General features: G+C 33.4%; 1 pseudogene; it reads right to left on the bottom strand.

Annotated features, from left to right (window-relative positions):
- The window catches only part of LOC106457232, a 58,394-nt pseudogene that overhangs the window by 3,503 nt on the left and 35,880 nt on the right, over positions 1-19,011 (bottom strand).

Here is a 19,011-nt window from a genome sequence, read left to right as displayed (position 1 = left end):
CTAGAATAAAAGAGGCATAATTTATGTTTATTTCCTTTTTTTTTTATGGTAGTTATGAGATTGTTCAAATGTACTGAACCTGTACAGAGATTAATTACTAAAAATAACAGATAAAATATAAAGTTTTTTCTTAGGAAATGTTTGATAACTACCTGGACATTATAAAGATCTGCATCTGAAATTTCAAAATTTTTTGAGGCATAAAAGTATTTTTAATCTTAAAATGAAAATTACTTTGCATGATAGGTAGGCAAGATGGGGAAAAAAAAAGGCATGAGAGAAACATTGCTTTACAAACCTTACGACTTATATCATATATTTTGCATATGAAAGCATTGTAATGTTTACTGATAATCTGCCAAGTTTCGTTAACATTCGCTTACTAATTTAAAAGTTGTAGCATGAAAACTACAACAATCACAATATGGTTACGAGGTCATCACATTGACTGACTCTGTATTGAAAGAGTTAACAATAATCTTGGTGAATATCAACTTTATTTAATAAATGGTTTCGTTTCAATAAATAAATTTTTTTTGTGTTGTTTGAATACGATAAACTAAAATAATCTTCAATAAGTAAACATACAAGTCATTGGAATATTTTAACGTTGCCTACTGTACTCACTAAACTTAAACTTACTTGATATCTTGTCACAGAAGAAAATTTCTTTGACTTTGAAACAAATATAATTGAACACAAAAACGTTTTCAGAAATAAAAAGAACATCTAAACCAACTATAAAAAAAATTCCCATATCCGTGGCTTGTTCCTATGTTTTTTTAAAGATCCTATTCAATTCTGTTGCTCTTCTGTGGAGAAACTTGATCTAGTCACTTTTCAATGAAACCATAAATTACTTCTGACATAAATAGTTTATAACCTGTTCTATTCAATGGTATTTAAATTTTGGCTATAGCTATTTTCAAAGCTAGCTTCATTAATAGTTGTTCAGATCAAAATAATACTGTGAAATCATAAAAAATGTGGGAATAAAAGGCTGTACTAATAAAACCAGTGAAAGAGTAGAAAAATCACGTGAGAAAACCCACAGATATTGATATTCTCAAGAGATCATAGTTTCTTAGCAAATATAAACCTATGCTTTGGAATGCATAGCAAAATCTAAAAAAAGTCAATAAGTACATTGTCTGCAGATACGACTCTTTTCTCAGAGCTGTGCAAAAGCAAAAAGTTTGAACATTTTTTCATTTCTCTCTGAAAATTACACTAAATAAATGTTATAAAATGATAATATACCAATTCAAAAATAGTTTTCAGTAAACAAATTGTCAAAATTGCTATAATCATTATTTTTCCTTAAATTTTGAATTTCATATGCAGATGTGCACTTAATACCTGATTGCTGTTCTGAAGTCCAGAAAGGGTTAAACCATAGTTGTGATTTCATGGGATTGAAGCTTACAATGGTTATGTATGAACTCTTTCAACCAAATTCTGTTTTTCACACCAATACAAAAAATACTTCTGACAAAACACAAGTTACTATTTTCCTAAATTGAAAATGTCTTTTCAATAATACTTAGCTCCATTGACTTTAGCTTTCCTCGACATTGGCTTTGCCTATCTAAGCGTTGGTCTCGCATACTCCATTCTTTTATAACCCACTTAAATTCCTTTGGCAATATCTAATTTGTACTACCCTCCACCCATGTCAATGCACCCTTTGTCCTGACAGTGTATATAAACATCACACTCAGATAATTTAATCACTTTTCAAGACTTATCCCATCCCAGTCCCTAACTTAGTGGGGAGGAAGGGTGGGAGAATATCATTGGAGGTAAGTATTACTGGAAATACATTTTCAATTTAGGAAAATGTTAGCTTCCAAAACATACTTACCCTTTGCTGCCACTTTAGTTAGAATCCCACACTAAGAAGGTGGAGAGGCTGGTGAGGGTATTGTCCATACAGAAAGCATTTGTACAGAAAATGGGTGTTCCAAGATAAGAATGGTACCCAAGTGGGGAAACTGCACTACATCCAGAACAGGTAAGCATTTCACTCAGAACCTAATATTGGTATCAAGGGTGGAATAATACATGAGTAATTATTATAGACCAGTTCCAACCAGATAGCCGAGGTACCACAACACAGAGTTGGAATTAAGTGGTCATGGTCCCTATATCCCAAGTCGGTGGCTAGGGAATTGGGCTGTAATGTGATATATAGATATACTTTTGATCAGATCCCAACCTGTAGCCATAAAGTGATGTGTTCCGAACCACCAGAATTACGAAGAGAAAGGAAGCAACACTAAAGTGGACAAACTTTCTCTTCCACTTGAAGAAGTCCGAAAGGCACCACCCCAGCCTCAGAATGACAGGATCATATATACCTTACTTAACCAAAGGAACAGAACGAATCCAGGCTAGAATTATAAACATTCATCCTTACTCTTCAACCAAGTGAGCAAGGAGCATTCCATTTGCCCCCTGAATTATGGATAGGACGTGGAACACTGTGTTCAATCAAGGACCTAGGATGGGACTACTTCGTGTTCATAATTATGAGTAGATAACAGACCTCTATCAATGAATATTATACAACATGACATTGTTCATAAGAAAGGCCAAGCATACCCCATCCGGATAGCATAGGATCAAATCTGAACCGGTATTATGAGTAGGCTCCCACACAGGCTGGTGCCACTCCTATCGACATCTGTGAAATACATCCAGGGACCCGGGTAGGACGGCCCCCAGCTTCATCCTCTTCTCTCTTCCAAGAGTGGAGGAACACACTCAAACACTTTAGAGAAAAAGTGACTGGAAACTGAGTGTGGTAAGGACTTCCTAACTCCACTAGTAGAATCTGGGGGGTAATGTGTGTGTTAGGGAACTCTGAGGAACAGTGCAATAGATGAACCAAGTTCCCTAAATTTTTAAAAGCAAACTGACTCTGATTTATTCAATCCGATGATCGGCAGGGAAAGGAAGAATCCTCTTTAGCTTTACTCATGATAGTCCACGAGTAGCAGTCCATGATAATATGGCAATACCATCCAGTAATGTGCCTATATGGTCTTATGGAACACTTCATTTCTACAAAGCCTGTTGCAACCAGCAGTAAGTATAGTTGACTGGGTTGCTAGTGTGGAACTGGATTGATAAGAGCACACCTGTCTGGGCAACATTTGCCACAGAATGGGATCTGGTGAAAGTAAGATGTAAGGGACCCTGAAAAAGAAAGACAAGATAAGATTACTCCTTCCTCTGTATAATCTAGCAGACATTGTTAAAACGGCCATGGGGGGTAGTGGAAAAAACCCCAGAAGAAAAACTGCCAGATCACATAAAGAATGTGAGAGAAAATCATTAGGAGAAGTCCACATACAGGCCCATAAAATGTCCCCCAGTGAATCACAGAAAATGTGCAGTGAAGCTTATGAGATGTCATAAGATGTCTAGATTCCTAAACTGTAAATTCCAGAATATGCAACTTGGATATCTGAAAAACCACCTCCAAGAATATGGGGATAAATCTTTGGAAACCGAAAAATCCCAAAGAATATAAAGATGAGAACAATCACCACAAAAGGAGTTAAAATGAACCACATAACAACTTTGGGCCTGACAGGACAAAACAAACGATCAACATACAATTGATTATAGATGTGAGAAATAGTAGGCAAAAGAATTGTGGAGAGGGATGTATTCCCTTCACTGGTGGCCAGAGACTTAAAAAGAAAGGACCTAAAGGGAGAGATAAAGAATCCTACAAATGTGCCAACAACTCCAACTGATGTCAGCATGTCAGCAACAACAAAATACCCATTAAGGAAAAGGTGACACATGGTACATGAGGCTAAATGCTCGAATGGTTGTCGAGACAAGGTATGTAGTATCACCTTAATATCTTGGGTAAGTACTGGAAAAAGGCCGGATAGCACTGGGGAGTCCAAAACCTTCAGATGTTTAGGATAATTAAAAGGAGTTGAAAAAGTTATCTGACCTAAACCAGAGTAAAAAACAGGACAAAACAAGATATGGTGAACATGTTTGGTAAAGTACGTACAAAACCCTTGTGAGGCACACCCCAGGCAACTGTAGACCTTAAAACCCCAATGAGCTGGGAAAAGTCTTAGTGTAGAATGTGGGGTTAAGGATGCCTCAATAAAGATAGCCAAAGAGGAAGATGCAGGAGTGGACTCACAAGAAGAAACTGTAGAAGCAGAAATCATAGCTAGGCCAGCCAGTTGAGGCTAGCAATATCTTGCAAGTAGAGGATCAAAATATAGTCAGAATTCTGAGTAACAGATGACATGAGGGAAAGTCATAGATGAGCAATCCTCTCCAAGCAGGACTGAATGCATCTACCATCCAAGTCTGAGAATGAGGTAGTGGAGACTACAAAGCTTGTAGTTGAGTATCAATGAGTGGCAAAAGCTATCATTGGAGGCCCAGACTGAGAACAAATCTATTGGAAAACTGCACAATAGAGAATCCATGTGGTCAGGAGAAAGTGAGGACTGAGATTAAAAACTGCTATGGAATCCATCACCACAGAAAAATGGCAAGCCAGGAAGCTGATAAGCTTGGAATAGGCCCCATAGAGAAAGAACCAAATTTAAGAGACCAATGGAACTGATAAACTGTCACATGAGGATATTCCCCTACAAGAAATCTAGACTTTTCACTATTGCCTGTTGGACATCAAGAAGTTCGAAATTATTGATGCAGAATGAAGATTTGTCCTCAATTCATATACCCTGGAATTCCCAACCTTGAAGATGCAAACCTCATCCCCAAAGTGAAGTATCTGTAAAGAGGTAAGGTATGGACAGAGGGGTAGAAGACGTTGATGCACACACAGATATATATATATATATATATAAACCTACAAACGTTAATGATAAGAGTTGATCTAAACTCACAAACTAAGATGTTGCTCCTGATGAAAGGGACTGGTAATCCAGTGGATTGAAGTTCCAGATCCATTAGTTGCAATGGGACCACTGAAATGATAGCATGTGCCCCCATCACAAAAAAAACACAAAAGATTTCAGGGAAGTCCACATCCCCAGAGATAAAACCATCCATGTAAGTAAGAGCCTGACTGCCCATTCCATATCCTGGAGCTAGATGGGAGGTGGCTGAGCCAAGCATAAAACATGATGAAAAATTGTACAACCCAGAAGAAGACATATGGTGTTGATGCTACACCAAAGGCTAGATCCCTGAACTGCAGAACTTGATCCTGTATACAAAAAGTTGATAAAGGCAACATGAATTCACTATGAGAATATGGAGAAATGCCTCAGCAACCTCCAACTTGGGCATCCACGGACCTAGTAAAGAATGACAATGTAGGGTGACAAAGGACTCCATTGTGGATTGGGGAGGAATGAAGAATGGGTTCAGATAAGAAAGAAAAACGATCATCCACAAATCTCCCATTGTCTCAGGTACAAAGAAAACAACAATAAAATCCCGGAAGAATGAGATTAACTGTTACTACCACCCACTTAATCAGTAACTCTGATAGACGTGAAATGAAAATCCACACCCCACTGATCAGATGGAGGTGGAAATACCACAGGGTGAGAGGATAATTGAGAATTGAATGGAATGACCAACCACTTTACCAGAACATGAAGTACCCATGGATCTGCACTGAAGGAATACCAGGTGTCCATCAATAGTTGTTACCTCACTCTGACTGACTGGCATCGGTCAACCCAAATAGAGTGGCCCTGAAACTAAGGTCGGAGTCTATTCAGCTGCTAGAGCCAAAGAAGGTTGAGAGGTCAACAACAACAACAAAAAAAAGCAAATGGGTTACTGCAATTCACAATAAAAAAGCTTCTGTGACACCAGCAAACATCAAGTGATGATAAAAAGCAGCCACCTGTAATACCCAGAGGCAAAGTCCCAACACCAAGGTATCTCTACAAAATGAACAGAAACAGTCAATCTGACTAAGGTAGAATTCAGTAGGAGACCTCATATGTCTGCAACTTGATATGGGGACCATTGATAGTTTGCCAACAATTTGCGGGGGAAGAAACATCACAAAACAAGCATGAGGAGTAAACAAATACAAAAAAAAGTGATTGGTTCAAAGTAATCACATGAACCAACCTGGAACCCCACATATCCAAAGCTAAATGATTTTAGTTTGTGGAATTGAAAAAGTACATCCATCTGGAGGTGGAAAGCCAAAGCATGCCAACAGACAAATGAGGGTACGAAGTATATCTATCCTGTCATGTAATAAAGCAGTAAATCTCTCAACATAAACCTGGAATATCAGGTGAAGAAGGAAAAACTAACAATCCTCCTTCCCCTGGCTGTCCCAACATCAAGGGAGAAGTAGACTCAGTGGTCACGGAGAAAAGCCTCAAAATCTCATAAACCCAAAAGACTAATTGAAGAAAGGGAGTAGGAGGTGGGTGATCCAAATTGGACTCATGAGAAGCCGATTTAGGAAAGAAAAGCGTCAGAAAAACTGAATCTAAATTCTTCCCAAAAAACCAGAATCAACAATAAAACTTCAGAGGTCCATGAGAAAATGCCCTTGGGCCAAATGCACGTCTCCATCTCCCAAAGGATCAGAACACGGACAGCCTCAACTGAGAGTTGAGAGTCCCCCCCCCCCCCAAAAAAAATTATAGAGAAACGCTAGATAACAAAGGAGGAATAGGGGCAGTTGGATTAACCACCTTGCTGACAACAGTAATATGGGAATTCATACCTGCAAGCTTCATGTCTATGTTTTTTTAAATCATAATTATACGGAAGTCCACAAGATGACACAAAAATTGCAATCCATAGTAGAATGAACAACAGCACTTCGTCAGAAAAAACCATAAACAACACTTTGTCGAGAAAAAGTCATTACATTATCTGAGTGAGGTGCTTATATACACTGTCAGGATAGAGGGCACATTGACATAGGTGGAGGGATTTGCAAATCAGATATTGTCAAGAGCATTTAAGTGGATTATAAAAGACTGGAGCAAAGCCAATGTCGAGGAATAGCTAAAGTGGCAGTAGGGGGTAAGTATGTTTTGGAATTATTAAGCCTTTATAATAAATAGACTTACCTGCAGTAAGATAACTAAAGCTAGTGTTAATATTCAGTGAAATCACAATTAGAATTTACCTGCTTTTCAAAACTAGTCCACACAGTATACCTGCTATTTTTTCAAAAAGGTAAAGAAATTTAATAACCAAGATCTTTTGAATGTAAGGTTTTAAATTTATGTCTTATTATGAAGCAACTGCCAATGAAGCTTTAGGTTTTTCCTTTTAAATTCAATTTTGAGATTGGAAAGAAACTATAGTAGAAGGAGCATACATAACAAACCATAAAAATTTCATAGGTGAATAACAAACAGAACATTAACACTTAAAACCTTAAGAACTTTCAACACTATGTTTTCAGTAAACTAAACTAAAACAGATAAAAATACCTTAAATGTATTACTAATTCATTTCAATTCTAAGCTATATTTGAAGAATGATAAAATTTTAATCACATAAAACTGCATACACAATAACATACTACAAATGGGAGTGACAGAAGCTTAAAATTATTTTGGAATTGAATTCAACAGTGCCAAAACCCATATCAATCAAGTAAACAACATACATAAAACTTTACAAACCATAAATTCCCTTGGATTAATAAACTGTGCAGAATGTCTGTGTATTGCCAAACGTGCAGCATCTGGTGCATAACCTGGATGAGGAGGTTGTATAAGAGAAGGGGATAAAACTGTCTTTCCACTTGTGGTTACCTGTTGCCGGCGTAGTGCTTGAGTTCGAAATGCTTGCTCTGTACAATGATAGTCCTATATAATAAGAAAGAACAGTTACAAAATATAAATAAATGCTTTTATAACAAAGTTTTTTTTTTCAAATTGAACACTGTACTGTTGATTATTAAAATAAAAATGTTCCAAGCATAATTTTCTACTTTTCATAATCAAGATCAAATTTAATTTGAGTACAATACCACCATTAACTATAGGGGAAATAAAAAAAATTCAATATTTAAAACTGTGTTTGTTCTGCTTTATTCTTTTAAAATATGTAGACATTTTAAAGACTTGAAACAAGTTCTATATTCCAGTTAACAACTGACACACACACACACACAAACATAAATACCATTAAATTAAAACTGTGCAGTATAACAAAAACAAACAAAAGAAATTATACCAATTGCTTAATGCTGCAAAGATGTAGTATTCCTAATTGTGATGATTATTTACAGATCAGGATAGTACCTATAGATAACTGGAGGAAGGACAGCATTAGAATGATGGAGCTATTCTGAAAATCTGACTCAATTGAGTTGCAGGAAAGAGACTGAACACTATGTAAGACAAAGTAAAATTGGTCTTTTGTTTAACTACAGTAAGTAAAAAATGGATAAGTGTATGGTGTTTCTAGGTATCTCTGAATATTCCCTTATAGACTGAGAGAATGACACTATATAACACAAAAAACAATAACGTCACCCCTATTTGCACAGACCAGACATTACCCATGTTACTGGTTGTTCCAAGTAAAAGTAGAGAAAGTTTAACCCTCTGGCATTTCTTAAAAAATGAAACCAGAACATCAGAGGATTTCCTGTAGGTGAAAGTCTAAATGTTCTAAAATCACATATATCTGAAAACGTTTGAAAATGTGGTAAAATACAAAGTTCAACTATATAGGATGGAAGAGAAGAGAGAATATGGTACTTATGGGTACCACAAAAAAAGTATACTTCCGTAAAGATAACTGTGATGATAGCACAAAAAAGTGTTTGGGATATACTGTCTCCAATTATTTTCCAAATGCAGGTGAGCAATTAAGCTGCATAAACACACATGTCCCAGGTTTTGATTACCATTAATGATCTGTGGCTGATTATGAGTATGTCAGTAACTTTTAATTTATGGATTAATATAATAAAACGTTATATAATTATATTGCAAAAATTAAATAACAGTACTATATTACCAGGTTTTCAGGATCTTTATGAGCAGATGAGCAATATTAAAATAGATTGGTACACCTGTTGGTGTACAGTGAAGCTTAAGCTGAAGACCCAGTATCGTGCCTTTAGGCAAGATCCCTAGAAAATTTTGGAAATCATGACCATCAGAAACACCATTTCCTGTATTTTCTGATCTCTTTTCAAAGGACAATATGAATAGAAATGACAGCATGAAAATATAAGAAATGTTTGAATTCTCATTATATATTTACATGTATTTGCTTTATTTGCACTAGGTGTTTCTTAACGCATTTGGTACAAACACCATGACTTTTTGTACTAAATATCAATGCCTGTGAAGTAAGTAAATATGACATTTGTTTCTTTTGTGTGTGTTGTGAGTTATTGACTTAAACAGTAATGTTAATTTTCATTACATGTGGCCAAACAGAGAATGGCCACTAAGCACATGCTGATGGTCAAACGATGGGAATAAATGGTTGCATGACATACATTATACTTTCATTGCTTGCTCTAAGGCATTAGAATGAGCCTCAAAATAATTTCAAAACACTTTAAGACAAAGAAAATCAAATAGCTGGAGTTAAAGTGATGCTGATGATGAGTTCCTTTAAAATTAAAACACTGGTAGAAAGGGCGTATACAAAACCAAAGTATGTGCTAATTTACCTGGCACCTAATGAAAACCCTGACTACCCTTCTATACAGCAAAATCCTCCAACCACTACCCACACTAAAGATTTTAAAAAGCTCATATGATTATAAAATGTAAAAGTAGCTCTATATACCACCTATACAGGAAGATGAAATGCAGCATTATAACTTCATATATAATATTTATAAGTACTTATACATACATAAGAGAATAGATATCAAATCATAAACTTTAATGTGACAACCAATTATCAAGACTAAAAACTCTTAAAAACATCATACCTGGAGGTGGGTAACTAAAGATAGACGCTTCCGTTTTAATTTGTCACAGGTATCCCACTCACAAAAAAATTCTCCATTAACTGTGGGTGCATGGACTTTGTACGTGTGAAAAAGTATAGCTGATGTTGAATTAAAAATCCTGTAAAGATCAGTATGTAATTATGCTTACACGTATAACTAGTAAGTAAGCTTGTATAATATATTTGAGCCACAATGCTAACACATGAATGAACGAATAAACAAGTAAGATAGATAGATTATGAAACCTGATAAAGCATAGCTTAATCTTATGTTCAACATAAGGCTTCTTGAAAAGTTAACAGCTTTTAATCACAAGTTAATAAATATCTATCAAAACACAAATTCTTTATTTTTGAAATTTTTATGATTCCTTGCTAACATTGAGATACGTATTATGTACAAAAATGTAAAACACACTTAGAAGCAAATTATAATGATAATTTATTTTTCAGTATGCATACTATAAGTCTGTTGAAAAAACTGAATAATGTATGAAATTTTATGATGTTAAAGAACAACAGTTGTTCCAATAATTTTCAAATTGATGTATGAAAATTATACTTAAATATTTTAACTATAAATAACTTCTTAAGCCACATTAAGTCCAGCATTTAAACAAAATATAAAAAAATATTTATATCTATAACAATTCAACATGTAATTTTATAAATTACAGCAGTATATATTTTGTTAAAGGCTCACAAGAAATCCGAGATAAAACTAATGCAACTTACCTGTCACATCCTTTCCATTCACAGATGTATTGTAATTCAGAAATGGAACCTGAACATTTGTTGACTGAGGATTCTTTATTTTTATTTTCTGTAGGTGAATGTTGACCATTTGGCTTCTGAGAGGACAAGGCCTGTGGCTGCATATTTGCTTGTGAGTTGGAAAAGCTATGTTTTTTTTACAACAGGAAGTGTTCTTGGTGGGACTGAACCTATATCTTGATTTGAATGATTCATCTTTCCCACAACTGTCCTAGAAGTATCTGTCGAAACAAGAGACTTAACTTTGTGGTGACTATGATCTACCACTAACTGAGGATCTTGTCGTAGTTTCTTTGCCTCTAACTGGCTTGCTGTACCAACATCAGTGGATGGCCGCTTGATCGGTTTATTCTGGGAAGTAAAATTTTCAGTACACTTGGGTAAAACTGATGGATGAGGGGCTGATTGGAAACATACTAATTTTAGATCACTGTCAGGATTAGTTCCTGATTTTATGGCAGCTTGTACATATATCTGTTGAGAGTCTCCACTTGATTTGAATTCAAGCTTTCCACCTGTATTCAGCAATACTTGCTGAGAATGTTCTTCTTGGTTACTTGACGAATTAATTGCATGACGTATTTGAACATTCTGAGAACTTTCACATGAAGTGACCAATGCATTAATATCGGGTTGTAGCAAAGACTTTTCAGAGTCTTTAATAAAACTGGCTGATGTATTAACAGTTTCATTTGAAGTGACTATGGAATTAGGAGCAGACTGAAACAAATACTTTTTTGGGATTTCAACAGAATCATTTACAAAATTGGTTACAGAGTGTAATAATACTTTCTGAGGTATTACCTCTGATTTGCTCGAGAAACTACCAGTTGGTTGCAACAGTACATTCTGGTGTGTACGGTCTGAACTATCTACAGAGTTAACAACAGAGTGTAACAATACTTTTTGAGGTATTACCTCTGATTTGTTTGAGAAATTACCAGTTGGTTGTAACAGTATATTCTGGCGTGTATGGTCTGAATTATCTACAGAATTAACAACAGAGTGTAACAATAACTTTTGAGGAATTTTTTCCACCTTATTAGAATTTGTAACAGGATGTAACAATAAATGTTGAGTTTCTTTTGATTTATTTGTAACTGCACCAATAGAATGTAACAATAACTGATTGGAATGCCCTGTCTGGCTCGGATGAACAACATTTACAATAACGGCTGCTTTTGAACAGCTGCTGATTGGGAGAGAGCAAGAAGACACAATACTGGTGGTGCTATTTAGGGTTGTTGCAGCTGTTGAACACACTAAAGAGTTTTTAACTAGTAATTCGTTAGAGTTACATTCTACATTAGTTCTAGTAATAACATTACATGCATAATCTAAGGTACGAGCAATACTAATTATGGAAGAAAGGTCTGAAGCTTGATTTGAATTTTCCGAGCTGTAAGTCTCACAATATCCTTCCTTTACAGAACTGTTGCTTACAGTTACACTTGGACTGGTTGAAAATTTTGCATCAACACTCTTTTCATTAGGGCTTGCACATTCCTTATCAATATTAATACTTTTAACCTGACCATTTTTACAGTCATCCTTTTCCTCAATCTGATCCTTTCCATTCAAGATGTTAGAATCATTCCTTTGTGACAACAATGGTAACTTTCCTTTATCTAAAAGTCCATTTAAAAGTGGAGAATTTTTATAAATCTTTTCCTTAACCATTTGTCTTTTACATCTTTCTTCTTCTGTTTCCGGTTCACGAATGCTACTAAAAACTGATTTTAAAAACTGTGTAGGAGAAGTGAGTTTGGTTGTTGATGGTATTTGAATGGACGGAGATGAAAGTGGTGATGCAACCTTAGAATTGATTAAAGTACTCCCATGTTGAGTCTTAACACTTGGGGGTCCTAGATATACTCTATTTTCTCTGGAAGACAGAGTAGAATTAGAGAGCTTAGGCAGCAATAATCGATTATCAACCTTGGGTGAACCTTCTTGTGTTGATCTTTCTGAAATTTGTGATAGACTGTAATTCACTGCTGTTTCATGGTTAGAAGATGGAGGCTTATCTTGATTATGAGCTTTTCTATCCACACTTATTACATTCTTTGTCTCCTCTGGCTGTGAACAATCCTGCTCAATATACATATAATATATACATTGCTAAACCATTCATGCAGTGGTAAGAAAAGAAAAAACAACAACATAACTTTGTTATTTACCATTTACGTGATTATATTCGCAGAAATAATCATCCCAACTATAAAGTAGCTTAACATTTAAGTGATAAGAGAAATGTTTGATTAAAAATACTTTAATTAATTTCTGTTAATTTATAACTTCATAATGTACTATTTTATTAATAATGAAGACCCTAATTTGACCATGGTGCCAGATAAATCCTACGGATGATCATAGTGTAATAAAGTCAAAATGTTCTTATATTCATGGATAATTACTCACAAGACATGTATATACAGATTTCAACTAATGTTAAACATAAACAAATGATAGCTGAAGATTGAAGAATAAGTCAAATTAACAACAATACTCCTTCCTCAAACAAGAAATACAATATTTTCTAAGGTTTTTTCTTTGATTTAATATATAATAATAATAAAATGAGATGAAAACCACTATGTTGATGAATAAACTTTAATTACAGATAGATATGATTTCATTTTAAGGATAAACAAAATGAAGCTTCAATAATTTCCACCTAAAATTCTAAAAAAAAAATATGGTGTGCATCAATTTTTTCAAACTTGGGAAGACCCTCTTGAAACCCAATGTAACACTTGCAGAATATGTACAAATCAATCAGTGGTAATTTGTGCCCATAGTAAAAAGCATTGTAACAGACAAGTCATGTCCTACAAGTCAAATTTCTCTTTTACATGTATTGTTTATTGTTCAATTTCATTACACTTTTTAGTTAACATCACTGACTATTACTTTAGTTGCTTCCTAGTCCTATTTTGATAAAAATTATAAAAAACATCCAGCTACACCTACAATGAAAAATTTTACAAATATTATCTACCTTCTAACATAAAACAAAACACAAAAGTACTATGTGTTGAGCACTATTCAACACCTGAAGAGTTGTGGGAAAAAAAAACAACTTAAATTATAAAATATAAGGAGTATTGCAACAATTTGGGAAAAGTGCCAAGTTATGAAGATTTAAAAGTTTAATTTCAGGCAGTAATTATATAATTCTATCAGTCCTCACCTGTAATTTATCCTCAGCTTTAGTCACTATACTACATTTGTCAGTTTCAACCTGTTGGATGAAATATTTTGTACAAAATTAAAAAATATTTAAACATTAAAATTAATGCCCTTTTTAATAATTCTGTGATTTTAATTCAATATTACAAAAACAATTATGTTAACTGTTTACATTGTAGTGTTACCAGTCAATAACTGACAAAATTATATTATGAGATAATTTTAATATGTATATTCTAAATAATGTATTAGAGACTAGCATTTTTTTTAGTCATAATGTAAAAAAGGAATGATTAAATTTAGTATCAAATACAAAGAACAACAATTTTTTTTCTGTATGAATGAGCATGAAATCCTTAATATAATCCCTCAAAATCAAAAAATAATTTGAAATATTAAATGGAATGACATACCTCTCTTTGGATTCCATTAAATCGTGAAGAAATAGCATTAGCAGAAAGTTTTGGTCTGGCACACCTTGTATGGGTAATGACACTTGTTGTGCGACTACTGACAAGACAGCTTGCTAAGCTCAACTTGCTGGAACTAGTTGTTCTCGTAACAGAGCTAACCTTGGACTCAAAAAGGCAAGGTTTAGGACTTGTTGAGGATAAAGATTGGATGTTTGCTAAAGAAGATTGCTTTGAAAAACTGTTTTGTTTTTTTGTCAAGGAAGCATTTTGTTGAACCTGCCGTGGGTGATGGTTGAGATTCCTGGAAACCTTGCTAGCCAACAAGTGCTTAATGAGAGTGGTAGAGCCGCCTCCCACTGATCCTTGGTAGGTTTTAGGAGAATGAGAAGGTGACATGGGTTTTGAAGGGTGAGCAACAAGGGCCTGATTAAATGTGGGGTGGAAATGTGAGGAGGGAGGGGTGGAAGAGCGAGGTGGAGCAGATAACTGGGCTTTAAGAATTGGGCTGTTGTTAGGGTTTGAATTTAAAACAGGATGAGGTGATGGAGAACGTGACAGAGGTAATACCAGTCTATTTGTAGATACAATACCTGAAAATAATGGTGTAAACAATGGTTAGTTCAAGAACACTAACTTGGAAGTGATAATAAAATATTTATCCTTTAAATTTTAAAAATGCTTTAGAAACATTATGTTGGTCAACAACTAATTTTGCACTGTAGTTGAATAATTAGATTCAAAGTTTGATATGTGGGTAACATATACATGACAAACAGGTTCAGTACTGAAATAAGAATAGAAAAAATTATCAATTATTACTAGCTAATGCAGAGCCAGCTTCAAAAATTCAAGCAGGTATGCATAGATTTCTATTAACCTTATATCTAACTTAATTTCTGTCAACATTGTACAATACTGGTATAATTGTAAAGGAAAGTAAAACATAATTAAAACATGGATTTTTTTTAATTAAAAAATAATGCTACAAATTATTTCAACTACAAGTTCTACATTTTGTAAACATTATTAATGAAACCCATTTTCAATCTGAAACACTTGGTCACTAGCCAAACCCTTAAATAAATACTTAAAATATACATTATACTAAAACGAGCGAAAGTCTACTATGAAGTTTTTATATATAGTCCTTACTAATTGAGATTACTGTCTCGTTAACTGAGTGTGTTACTACAGACAAAAATGTAGCTTATGGTTTTTAAGAACATATTAAAATGTCATTGATCATTTTACTACTTACTGAGTCTTCTATAATTATGTTGAAGTTTAAAAAACAGATAATTAATTTTTTTATTATGCTGTCAAATAACTACCTAGCTTAGATACTGCTGACTTTGAGTAAACAGAACAAGTAGACAAAGATGGTTTGGAAGGAGTAATCTCAATGTTCGTTTTTTTACGAATCCCATCATGGTGGAAAGATAGGCGATTATTTTCTGACTCCATCATCTTCAGTGTGGACTGGTGGAAAACCTTCCTGCAAAAGGACAAAAACAAAAAACTTCAACCGAGAAATTTTAATAACTTATAAGCGAAAATTCATACAAGAAAAATGATTCCTGATACAAGTTATTACATTTTATTACTGTACGACAAAAACTTTGAAAATATGAAACTTCCTTTAGTTCAAAAGTATCATAGTAATATAGCAAGACAATTAACAGCATTTAACTATTTCAACCTGGGCTCGGTTCTTAGGACCGGCCTCGTAACCATTTTGTGCTTGTTATAGTTTTCATGCTATAACTTTTAAATTAGTAAGCAAATGTTAACGAAATTTGGCAGTTTATCAGTAAACATTACAGTGCTTTCATACGCAAAATTACTAATTTGTTATTAAGTTTTAAGGTTTTTTAAAGCAATGTTTCTCTAATGCCTTTTCTTTTCACATCTTGCCTAATATTTTCGAGAGTGTAACTTAATACACAAGGTTTTAAGCTGAATTTCTCAGTTTAAGTACTTTTTCTTTATAAAACTCTCTCTGAAGAAGACAACGTATCATGATACAGACACCTTTCATTAATAGAGTTCTTAAACTACATTTGTTTTAATCATATACTTACTTCAAATTTCTTTTCAAACAGCTTTGAAAACCTAAATACTATCTCTTCTTTTAGAATATTTATTTTAACCAGCTATGTCCAATTTTTAAAAAATTCAAGTATTTATATGAAGGTTTTAGCTTTAGCAGAAGTACTGAAACATTACAAATCAAAATCTGCTATTTAATTTCTTTTCTGCTTCACATATCAAAATTTATTTTAAAATTATGTTTCCTACTAAGTATGTTTTCATTAAGTATCTTAATAAAGAAACTTACTTTACACAATTGCTAAATGTTCCAGCATTTACAACTCCCTTTCTACTAGCTTTACAGCACCCCTTAACATAATCAGCATACAGTTCATCCCTTATCACTGTATGACCCAAAGCATATTCGTAATGACTCTGCAACCTAGAAAATAAAGTTGTAAGTTGCATAACTTGTTTGTAACATCATTGCAGTACAAAAAAAATCCTTTATCTACACTCACTTCAAAATAACAGTTAGTAACAAATATTTAGATTATAAAAATGCAATTTGAAAACTTTTATAGGCTCTTAAATATTGATACAATACTATTTTTTTTTTGGATTCTTATAAATAGATCATGATTTGAGTAAAAACAGGAAAACATTCATAGAGAAGTACAAGTTAGCCTAATTCACTAAATAATTCTGAGATGGTGGTTTATAGTATACAAACACACACAAATTCATTCTTGTTTGCCTGCACATATATACCTAATATACAAGTTATTTTGAAAGTTTACTTTAACAACACTGAAATATAGCTCAGAAAACTAATTTACTTAAGTTGTTAACAAACAAACTTCTATTACTAGTTTTGTAAGTGCAAAGAAAATAGATCTTTCTTGAAGCAAATTTTTATCCTGCACAATTAGCTGATGCTCATTGAGATGTGAAAGATATATATATATATATATATATACACACACATACACACACACACACACACATTTTTTTTACAATAAAAATCACATAACAATAGAAGGTCATGTTTGATTGCAAACAAAGATTCTAGATTTGACTAATGATATGAAAAATTATCACTTAGGTAAACATAACTCTTCAGATATATGCTCATAAATATTCATACCAGTGACAAGCAAAAGTTTCAGAGTCCACTTCAGCCATACTGAGTGAGGAAGAAGACTGACTAATAGTGCCACCTGATGAATAGAACAAACATAGTTTTACTACTGTAATAGCATACGTACTTTTAGTAAAGACTTCCCAAAGAAGGACTGAGAATTATATTACACAGAAAAACAGCAGCAATTTCAATGAAGACTTTTAATTTACAATTAATAATGGAACCTGTGAAGTTACACAAACATGTACTTAATTGTTAGTCTAAGAAAGAGTAAATTATTTGTAGATTTTTCTTTAACAAACTTAACTTCCTCTTTTATGTTTTCTACTTTAATATGCCACATTCAAACATGTGTAACATGAAATGTTGTTTACATAATCATCTGCTGAATTTAACTAGTCTCTTGTAATAACATCAGTACTTATTTACTTAAAAGCATTTTCAATGAAAATATAATTTTTATACTAAATTTTAATGATGATATATCTTTTAACCCTTTCCAGATGGGTCATGGGTCAAAGGCCATGTAATTGCATTTATGTGAATAAATTTGGTATCAAACTCTAGATTATAATTCAAATTTTAGTATTACACATTATTCAATTTCTTAATTTAAAAGCAAATATAAAAAAACACAATGATTTTTGTGTGTCACGTGGTATGTTGAATGCAGCACTGGTTCAAATTAGATGTTTGTGATTGTAAAATACAAAGTCTATAGTTTCGTATGAATCATGAAACTCAAATTACCAATATTGGCAAGTTAGAATATAAAATAAGAACCTCAAACTTTTCTATTTGCCGAGATACTGCTCATGTACTGAATCAAACACAGTGGCCCCATTCATCTTTTTCCATTTTTGGAAATGGTCCCTTATATATATACATAGTTCTATACATGACATATAAATAGCCAATCACAAGCTCAGAATGTCCTCCTAGTGGCTTTTTCAGCCACTTTAAAGTTTTAGGATGCCATCTCATTCTTTCGAACCAAGATTTCAAGGAGATATGTTGTGACTTTAGTCTGCTTGAAATTTCATATTTTTTTAGACCAAAATAGTTACTAAGCTTTATAAATTATAGTTGAAATCTATGATATTGATGTAGTAATTTATGATTTTTTGGTTATTTCAACTGTATGTATAAAACCTAAAAAAAAATTTATTGCATTTCACATTGGAAGAGATAATTGTTTGCTTTATTTCTTTATTTACTGTTCTATGTTTTAAGAAAAATAAATTTAAGTGCTTATTTCTAAATAGTAATAATCTATATACATATATAATGCGATTGTATTTTTCAAAATCCTAGTCTACTTAAACATGGCCAAGATAGGTCACTTTGTAAAGATTAAAGGTCAGTTTTATATTATTGGATACGGTAATATCCGGTAAATACGGTAAAAACAGGTGTGTTGCATCATTGTAACTTCTATATTGTTAGCCAGGCACGGCTGAAAGGTCAATATAATAAAAATAATATATATATATATATATATATATATATATATATATATAT

The sequence above is a fragment of the Limulus polyphemus genome, unplaced genomic scaffold (assembly GCF_000517525.1).
Source record: "Limulus polyphemus unplaced genomic scaffold, Limulus_polyphemus-2.1.2 Scaffold306, whole genome shotgun sequence".
Classification (NCBI taxonomy): domain Eukaryota; kingdom Metazoa; phylum Arthropoda; class Merostomata; order Xiphosura; family Limulidae; genus Limulus; species Limulus polyphemus.
Note: the sequence above shows the minus strand (reverse complement) of the source record. Positions and strands in the feature narration are given on the sequence as shown.